This window comes from Ipomoea triloba, chromosome 10 (assembly GCF_003576645.1).
Source record: "Ipomoea triloba cultivar NCNSP0323 chromosome 10, ASM357664v1".
NCBI classification, from domain to species: Eukaryota; Viridiplantae; Streptophyta; class Magnoliopsida; order Solanales; family Convolvulaceae; genus Ipomoea; species Ipomoea triloba.
In genome coordinates, this window is record NC_044925.1 from 29,520,253 (window position 1) to 29,531,451 (window position 11,199).

At 23.9% G+C, this 11,199-nt stretch overlaps 1 long non-coding RNA gene across 1 annotated transcript; it reads left to right on the forward strand.

Moving 5' to 3' along the window:
- Positions 1–2,064: 2,064 nt before the first annotated feature.
- LOC116033035 lies at positions 2,065–2,883 on the forward strand. The gene is made up of 2 exons (XR_004100821.1): positions 2,065–2,356; positions 2,468–2,883. It is a non-coding gene; the product is annotated as an uncharacterized LOC116033035 (long non-coding RNA).
- Positions 2,884–11,199: the final 8,316 nt, after the last annotated feature.

An 11,199-nucleotide genomic window follows, 5' to 3' on the forward strand; every position in this document is an offset into this window, starting at 1 on the left:
AATTTTTTATTATTCTATCTTTAATTTTATTATCTAAATATATAATTTAAAATATTTATCCATGCATCGCACGGGTAATTGACCAATTATTTGTTTGAATTCAAGCAATGATAACATTAGAAAACATAATTGATCCAACCATTTTCATCATTCGCACTATATAATATTGATGTTATAATTTATATAATTATATATCGATCTAAATATTCTTAAAACATTATAACAAAATTCATTCCGTGCAACGCACGGGCGAAAATACTAGTCTATAATAAAGGAAATTAATGTAACATAGTAATTGCCATATATTAAGGAGTCCTAATCATGATAACTCAGTAAAAGTTATTGTGTGATCTTTTGTTAAGAGAAGGAAAAGGATTTCTCACAGTCATCCAGGAGACCCCATGGCCAGCAGCAATATGGGTACGTATATAATAAAATGTATTTGTTGAGATTTAAATTGGTTCGCGGTAAGTGTTTGATTGGTAAGTGTTTGCGTTACCGCACAAACCTAATTCAACATATTTACATGGTCATAACTTAAAATAATCGCTTACATTACATGACCTACGAACTTGCATAATGTAATTTGCATTACCGAAAACTTGCATAAAATAACCTACGAACAAGCACAACCTATCCAGTCGTATGCACACACCATCAACCTTGAGTGCACACATCGACTAAACCTAAACTACATATTCCACTGCCGACAATTGGGGTTTTACCATCCGGTTATACTATTAACGCATACAGTTATCAGCAAAATCGCAAAATCGCAAAATCAACCAACACTAACTCAATTAATGGACGCAAAATTGCATAATGTAATTCGCATATAACGAGCGACGCCCAACCACAAATTATCCAGACGCATGCACACACCATGAACCTCGGACGCACACACCGCGAACCAATTTAAATCTCAACAAATACATTTTATTATATACGTACCCATATTGCTGCTGGCCATGGGGTCTCCTGGATGACTGTGAGAAATCCTTTTCCTTCTCTTAACAAAAGATCACACAATAACTTTTACTGAGTTATCATGATTAGGACTCCTTAATATATGGCAATTACTATGTTACATTAATTTCCTTTATTATAGATTATAATCAAATTACAACTATATCCTTTTATTTTAATTCTAGCCTATTATAAATAATATTTTAATATTAATCATAACTATTCATTCCTAGTTTATAGATGGCTAAGATGGGATCTCATGATCTCATCTTATTGGGTGATATCATTGGATCCAGCCCCTATATATACATACATATATATATATATATATATATATATATATATATATATATATATATATAATCAATTTAATTTTATTTAAATAATATTCATTCCATTCCAATACCTTTTTTTTTTGAAAACTCTAATTCCAACACCTTTTTCTTTGTGTAATTAATACAGTTGACCATGGGTGGTGTAAATAGCTATATTTATATTTATACCACCTATAAAGTTATTGAAATTTGCAATTTTTTGTGAATTTCAACGTTATTTGCACCATGGGTGGTAGGAATAGCAACACCCATAGCAAATTCTATTTACACCACCTATAAAGCTATCAAACTTATTAAATGGTGGTGTATGTAAATAGAATTTTGGGTGGTACAAATAGAATTACCCTTTTTGAAATGCAAATAACTTTTACAATTTTACAAGACTAACATTAATTACTTACAAATGAATTTAAAATTCAAAATTAGAACTTACATCTAAATAAACAGTATAAATACATCTCATATCACAAGCAGATTGCAGAAGCCTGCCTCTCTATAGAGGAAACAGCCGGCCAAGAGCCTGAAACGCCTGAAACACTTGCAAAATCCATGAGGATATTTCGTTCCTTACTGATAGGGCTGTTGTGTACTTGGAGATGGAAAGGTATACACTTCAATTTATAATTTCTGGTGTTTTTAAAACAAATTTCTGTTGATTCTTTATCTCAGGTCCTATTCTGGCTATTCATTTTGAAGCAAAGCAAAGTAAATCCAGGTAATGTCTATGGCCTTAATTTTTTGTTTTGGGGGTTGCTGCATTCCAATTCCAAAGCTGTACCTATTCATGTAAAGAAACAAAATGGAGAAGTATAATAGAATGAAGAGAAAGTTAGCAGCAAACAACATGCACTTTTAAGTTTCTGTGTAATAGAATGAAGAGAAAGTTAATATTATATACTTATTGGTTTATGTATCTAAAAATTTACCTCTGTTTTACTAACAATATTTTTTTAAGGACCTGTTGATATGCCCCTGAACAGGAGACAAATTTGCTAAACTGAAAAAAAAATATATAGATGAATGGTGAAAAAGAGCAATGGAAGGGAAATTGAAAGGTGAAACCCAAGCCCTTATTCTAAGTTGTACAAGAATTTTGGGGTAATAAAAATGTGTACTTTACAATAAAGCGTTCAGACACACAATCTGTTCAATGGATTGCCTCACAGGTATATTGAGAGATGGGCTTCAAACTCGAAAGCGCTGAGGGGAGAGAGCCGAAGGCGCCTAGGGAGGAGAACCGGAGAGGCTGTGAGATAGAGAGAGACGATGAGAGCATCGAAGCAGAGCCAGACCCGCCGAAGGAAGTGAAGCCGAGACGCCGAGGCTGCGAAACAGAGAAAGACGATGAGAGAAGAAGTCCGAGGCTGAGAGAGACGGCGACAGAGAAAATGGGTAGGGTTAGGTTGTTCTGGGTGTGTCATGTGTGTATATATTAAAATTTGTTTTAAAAAATAGGATAAAGATTATTAGTTTACATTGATTGATTGAGATTAATAATTATTTAGTAATAATCTATCTATATATAATAACATTATCCTCCTTCTAAAGTTTTCCGCCCAAAGTTAGTGGCATTTTGGTAAAATCTATTATTTTATTTATTTATTTATTAATTTATTTCTTAATCTATTAATTATTAATTTATTATGGTTAAATGTTGGTGATTGAATAATTGGATTTATTAATTAATTAAAATGTTAAAAAGGTAATATAATATAGTAATATTAATTGGTGATTGAATAATTGATCATATAATTGGTGTGATATATTTGTAATATATGTAATAGTATAAATAGAATGAATATGTGATATATTTGGTAATATATTTGAAATTTCGATTAAGTTATTTCAATCAAATAAAATTTAATACATAATTTCAAGATGTATTCTTCATCCAGTACATTAATAATTTTTTAATAACATAACATAATTATATATGTGATTTAAGATTGAAATAAATTCATTTTTTTTAAAGATATATATAGTTGTATGAATTTCACCTCTGAACATGGTATTTTAGTAAAATCAAATTAAGAATTAATTTGTATTCAAAAAAAAATTAAGAATTAATTTAGTAAAGACAAATAAATAAATGGTTATTTTATTAATTAACTATATATATTTCCATAAAATTTATTGTCATAATCCCAAGAAAATTAAAACATATATTCCTATAACATTCTTCCTAATTTTATTCCATAATACCACGAGAATTATTTTAGTAAAACCAAATATATATATATGGTTATTTTATTAATTAACCATTTATATATTTCCATAAAATTTATTGCCATAATCCCAAGAAAATTAAAACCTCCAGTAGCATTCTTCCTAATTTTATTCCGACAGGTTTAAATTGACGCCAATTTCTTTCATATAAGTTCCGAGCATGAGAGATTGCTCCCTCACAACTTTTGAACTCGGCAAAGTTGGCATTCGTTTTGTAGGTTTCCGATCACAACTCTGATGGACAAGCTCAAGACTCAAGAGTAAGTGAAAATCTTTTGATTTCTTTCTTTAGATTCACGGTTATGCTTTGTTGTTCTTCCTTTCATTGTTTAGTTTATGATTTCGTGTTAACAATTGTTTTAAAAATTTTTGTAATTCAATTTGGTGATGATATACTGTTTCCTAGCGATAACGAAGCCCCATCTAACTCCTCTGAGAAAGCTACGGTGGTGCATGCACCAAGAATTGCACCGACCTACTTGAATCAGTTGAAAAAGATGATTTTTTATGCGTAGTCACCCGCACCGGTAAATCGCAAACATTCACCGATGTCATCTAGGGTAAATGATAGGGGTTAGCGGAGGAAGAGGAGAAAGAGCATACCATATTCTTCCTCGCAAGTGAAGCGGAAGAAAGATTTTGTTGACTACGAGAGAGTGGATGGGAAAAAGGTAAACGTGGTTCAAGGCCTTGAATTACATATTGGGGTTTTTGGCGCAGAAGAACTGATGAAGATTGTTGAGTGCTTTTACCACCAGTATCAACAATTAGATCAGAAAGGGCAATGGATGAGGAGCAAATGGCGTGCAAATGTTCAATTCAATTGTTGTTACAATTATGCGATGGTAAAATTACATATTTTTCTATTTCTAAAAGTAATTTTTTATGGAGAAGTTTCTATGTATTTTCTTTTTTGTTTTGGTTTGGTTGTTGTTATAAATATGTTGTATTAAAATTACTTGCTATTTCTATCCCTTAGTTGTGTTTCTTTTGAAAAGTTTATCTTATACTCTTGCATATTATTATGATTTTGGGATAGGATAAAAATAGTAATCCTCTTGGTATAATGAAGTGGATCTATTGCATGAATAATAATAATATAAATTTTATACATTGATATAATACTGCTGCTGTTAAGATCATAATAATAATAATAATAATAATAATAATAATAATAATAATAATAAATAATTTAGAATTCTTAATATAATTTCTGAATATAATTTTTCTAATATAATTTTCCTAATATTAATAATAATATAATAATAATCCAAAATGCTTAATATAAGTTCCTAATTAATTTTTTCAATTAAATATGTTTATAACAGTAATTACAAATATAGTATTTGGAAAAATTAGCAGGATTGATACTAGCTAATCAATTTTCTAATATAATTTTTTTTGTCATATTTTAATTTTTTTAGTACTATATATCATATTTTAATTAATTGATACTTTTACTAATATATCTTAAGGTTTCATCATTTTTTTTATAATGTTGATCCATCTAAATAACCCGTGGTAATTACCAATTGTATTTAACATCTAAATTTATTATGGTACGTATAATTAAACATTGAGAATTCCTTCTTATGATGATTTTTTTTTTTTACTTCAAATAATATCAATTTTCTATTCACCTCCTTTTATTACTTTTGAATAATATAATATCTTAAAAATTATATAAATAAATGAATTAATATTTTCCGTTATTTAAATTTTATATTTTTATATAATCAATTAAGGAAATTGATAATACACCTATCAAGTCCATCATAATTAAAAGATATTTTTTTTGAGAATATAATTAAAGGATATTTAAAAAATTATGATAATTGTTTCAAATCACAAATTTATTACGCTAATTCACAAATTATTGCGTCCATACAATTATGCAAATTATTCAAATTCACAGATTATTACACATAAAGTTATGCTAATAGTTACTTTTGAATAAAATCTTTAATTATAGTAATTAAGAAATTAATTCACACATTACACTTTTATTAAACTATTTTTATACTTGCCAAAATATAGCTTGCCATACTATAGATTTTATCTAATCAATTAAGGAAATTAGTGGTACACATATTACGACATAATTAAAGGAGATTAAAGGTACACATATTACATCAATAATTAAACAAAATTAAACTTACACGTATTATCTATACTATCTATACTATATATAAAAGTAAAATCGCCCTATTTCATTTTTCCCGCCCAAGCATTTGTAGTCAATTACTTAAATATTTTATTGGTCAAATAATTAATAAAGCTTATTTGGTAAGAAAATGTAAAATGGAAATTAACTAATATCTATTAATTGGTAATATCGTTGCTATATTCACGTATCAGCACTATTAATAAAAGTAAAATCATTTATCGGAAAAGGAAAATGATATTACTAATTGACTAAAAATTATTTTAAAACTTTAATAAAAAATAATTATACTTTCCTTTTGAAAACTTTAAGTTATTTAAACTTAAAAAAAAAAATTTGACATGGGTTGTTATATATATTTTTATAATAATCAAAATTAATTCATTTAAATATGGATGAGGAAGATAAAACTAAATGCAATATGGTGAAAATGAATATACTTAAAGTATAAAAGTATAATTACACATATATAAGTGTAATTGACTAATAATAATTAGCTAATAATTATTATGGTAATTAAGCTAAACATTGATCGTTGAATTTATTTTTATAATAAATTATAATTAAATTATTTCTCATTTTTCCCATATATATTTTAGTAATAATATAATTACANCATTGATATAATACTGCTGCTGTTAAGATCATAATAATAATAATAATAATAATAATAATAATAATAATAATAATAAATAATTTAGAATTCTTAATATAATTTCTGAATATAATTTTTCTAATATAATTTTCCTAATATTAATAATAATATAATAATAATCCAAAATGCTTAATATAAGTTCCTAATTAATTTTTTCAATTAAATATGTTTATAACAGTAATTACAAATATAGTATTTGGAAAAATTAGCAGGATTGATACTAGCTAATCAATTTTCTAATATAATTTTTTTTGTCATATTTTAATTTTTTTAGTACTATATATCATATTTTAATTAATTGATACTTTTACTAATATATCTTAAGGTTTCATCATTTTTTTTATAATGTTGATCCATCTAAATAACCCGTGGTAATTACCAATTGTATTTAACATCTAAATTTATTATGGTACGTATAATTAAACATTGAGAATTCCTTCTTATGATGATTTTTTTTTTTTACTTCAAATAATATCAATTTTCTATTCACCTCCTTTTATTACTTTTGAATAATATAATATCTTAAAAATTATATAAATAAATGAATTAATATTTTCCGTTATTTAAATTTTATATTTTTATATAATCAATTAAGGAAATTGATAATACACCTATCAAGTCCATCATAATTAAAAGATATTTTTTTTGAGAATATAATTAAAGGATATTTAAAAAATTATGATAATTGTTTCAAATCACAAATTTATTACGCTAATTCACAAATTATTGCGTCCATACAATTATGCAAATTATTCAAATTCACAGATTATTACACATAAAGTTATGCTAATAGTTACTTTTGAATAAAATCTTTAATTATAGTAATTAAGAAATTAATTCACACATTACACTTTTATTAAACTATTTTTATACTTGCCAAAATATAGCTTGCCATACTATAGATTTTATCTAATCAATTAAGGAAATTAGTGGTACACATATTACGACATAATTAAAGGAGATTAAAGGTACACATATTACATCAATAATTAAACAAAATTAAACTTACACGTATTATCTATACTATCTATACTATATATAAAAGTAAAATCGCCCTATTTCATTTTTCCCGCCCAAGCATTTGTAGTCAATTACTTAAATATTTTATTGGTCAAATAATTAATAAAGCTTATTTGGTAAGAAAATGTAAAATGGAAATTAACTAATATCTATTAATTGGTAATATCGTTGCTATATTCACGTATCAGCACTATTAATAAAAGTAAAATCATTTATCGGAAAAGGAAAATGATATTACTAATTGACTAAAAATTATTTTAAAACTTTAATAAAAAATAATTATACTTTCCTTTTGAAAACTTTAAGTTATTTAAACTTAAAAAAAAAAATTTGACATGGGTTGTTATATATATTTTTATAATAATCAAAATTAATTCATTTAAATATGGATGAGGAAGATAAAACTAAATGCAATATGGTGAAAATGAATATACTTAAAGTATAAAAGTATAATTACACATATATAAGTGTAATTGACTAATAATAATTAGCTAATAATTATTATGGTAATTAAGCTAAACATTGATCGTTGAATTTATTTTTATAATAAATTATAATTAAATTATTTCTCATTTTTCCCATATATATTTTAGTAATAATATAATTACANAATTTAGAATTCTTAATATAATTTCTGAATATAATTTTTCTAATATAATTTTCCTAATATTAATAATAATATAATAATAATCCAAAATGCTTAATATAAGTTCCTAATTAATTTTTTCAATTAAATATGTTTATAACAGTAATTACAAATATAGTATTTGGAAAAATTAGCAGGATTGATACTAGCTAATCAATTTTCTAATATAATTTTTTTTGTCATATTTTAATTTTTTTAGTACTATATATCATATTTTAATTAATTGATACTTTTACTAATATATCTTAAGGTTTCATCATTTTTTTTATAATGTTGATCCATCTAAATAACCCGTGGTAATTACCAATTGTATTTAACATCTAAATTTATTATGGTACGTATAATTAAACATTGAGAATTCCTTCTTATGATGATTTTTTTTTTTTACTTCAAATAATATCAATTTTCTATTCACCTCCTTTTATTACTTTTGAATAATATAATATCTTAAAAATTATATAAATAAATGAATTAATATTTTCCGTTATTTAAATTTTATATTTTTATATAATCAATTAAGGAAATTGATAATACACCTATCAAGTCCATCATAATTAAAAGATATTTTTTTTGAGAATATAATTAAAGGATATTTAAAAAATTATGATAATTGTTTCAAATCACAAATTTATTACGCTAATTCACAAATTATTGCGTCCATACAATTATGCAAATTATTCAAATTCACAGATTATTACACATAAAGTTATGCTAATAGTTACTTTTGAATAAAATCTTTAATTATAGTAATTAAGAAATTAATTCACACATTACACTTTTATTAAACTATTTTTATACTTGCCAAAATATAGCTTGCCATACTATAGATTTTATCTAATCAATTAAGGAAATTAGTGGTACACATATTACGACATAATTAAAGGAGATTAAAGGTACACATATTACATCAATAATTAAACAAAATTAAACTTACACGTATTATCTATACTATCTATACTATATATAAAAGTAAAATCGCCCTATTTCATTTTTCCCGCCCAAGCATTTGTAGTCAATTACTTAAATATTTTATTGGTCAAATAATTAATAAAGCTTATTTGGTAAGAAAATGTAAAATGGAAATTAACTAATATCTATTAATTGGTAATATCGTTGCTATATTCACGTATCAGCACTATTAATAAAAGTAAAATCATTTATCGGAAAAGGAAAATGATATTACTAATTGACTAAAAATTATTTTAAAACTTTAATAAAAAATAATTATACTTTCCTTTTGAAAACTTTAAGTTATTTAAACTTAAAAAAAAAAATTTGACATGGGTTGTTATATATATTTTTATAATAATCAAAATTAATTCATTTAAATATGGATGAGGAAGATAAAACTAAATGCAATATGGTGAAAATGAATATACTTAAAGTATAAAAGTATAATTACACATATATAAGTGTAATTGACTAATAATAATTAGCTAATAATTATTATGGTAATTAAGCTAAACATTGATCGTTGAATTTATTTTTATAATAAATTATAATTAAATTATTTCTCATTTTTCCCATATATATTTTAGTAATAATATAATTACANTATAGATCTTTTTAAGATAATTGTAGACAAACAAGTCATATATTATTCAATTAATTGAGTAATACTTTTGCACTAATCTTATAATCAAATAAATGTACATGTTCAATATTAGAGTTTTTTATAATTTCATCTTTATTTTTATTATCTCAATATATAATAAAAAAAATTATCCGCACGGGTAATTGGACAATTATTTGTTATAATTCAAGCAAGGACAACATCATAAAACATAATCGATCCAACCAATTTCATCAATTGCGCTATATAACATTCAATGTTATAATTTATATAATTGTATATCGATACAAATATTCTTAAAATATTATAACAAATCTATTTCGTGCAACGCACGGGCAAAAATACTAGTATGTGTTTAAATTATTTTTTGAACCATCTTTGAAGATTTAAATTTAATCTCAATATATGAGAATTTAATTATTTGTATTATGTTAGAATAGTTCGATTTTATTCGAATTTATTATTCTTTGTTTTTAGAGGTGTACATATTTTAGTGAAAAATTAGTTAACTGATCAAATTGAAGAATTTTGGTTAAATTATATATAATTATTTTAAAGGTATTATTATATATATTATTTTAATTAAATTTATTATTATAAGTATTATATTAAACATATACACACACAAGCATATGAAAATAACATACCTTTAATATCTATATTAATTATTATTCATATCAAATTAACATAATATTATTTGTAGTCTTTGCATTCAAGTAGATAGTGATATATATAACAGCTCTCTGTTGGTATTGAGTGACATATGTAACTAAATTTTGATTGGTAGTGACTCCAAATAGATTTGTAATTCAACTACAAATTTTTAATAATTTGTATTTTAAATTTGTTTTCAAAGATTTGTAATATATATTGGAAAAAATAATAAGTTTATAATGTTTTATAATTTGTATCATGCACGGTTAGGAACAAGTATACATTAGATTTTAATGATTTCAAACATGCTAAAAAAATTTTAGTTTGGAATTATTTTTCATTTTTAGACTCAGTAGTGTTACAAATTGTAAATCCGAAAGGTTCACATAGAGAAAAAAATTTATTAACCGGGAAGTAAACCTAATTCGAACATAAACCAATTATGTATTTTTTAAATTTAAATATAGATTCCATAATCAATTTAATAATTTCAATAAAACATTTAAAGTATTTCCTTTTCTTCTTCTTCTTCTTCTTCAAAAAAGCTTCCCTTATCTTAATTTTTTATGCATTTCTTTCCAGTTTCGTAATATTTTTTTAAATTTGTGTTCATAAATATTTAAATTTTTTCTTAAATACATACATATACTTATACACTATATTAATCATACAAAATTAAAATTCTAAATTTGTTCATTTCCAAATGTAATTATTTTAATTTGTAAGAAATTAGAAAAGATATGTACTTCAACCACTAATCCACTAATGTGATTTAATTTACAAAGAAGTTTTCAATAATTTATAATATTCATTTCCTTTTATTGAACTATTAAAAACATTATTACGTTTATTATTTACACATTTAAAATTTAAAAATTTAATGTAAATAATTAGACATCCATTTTAAATTTTATACCTTTGTATACTAAAGATCTCATTTTTTTATAATTTATAAATAAT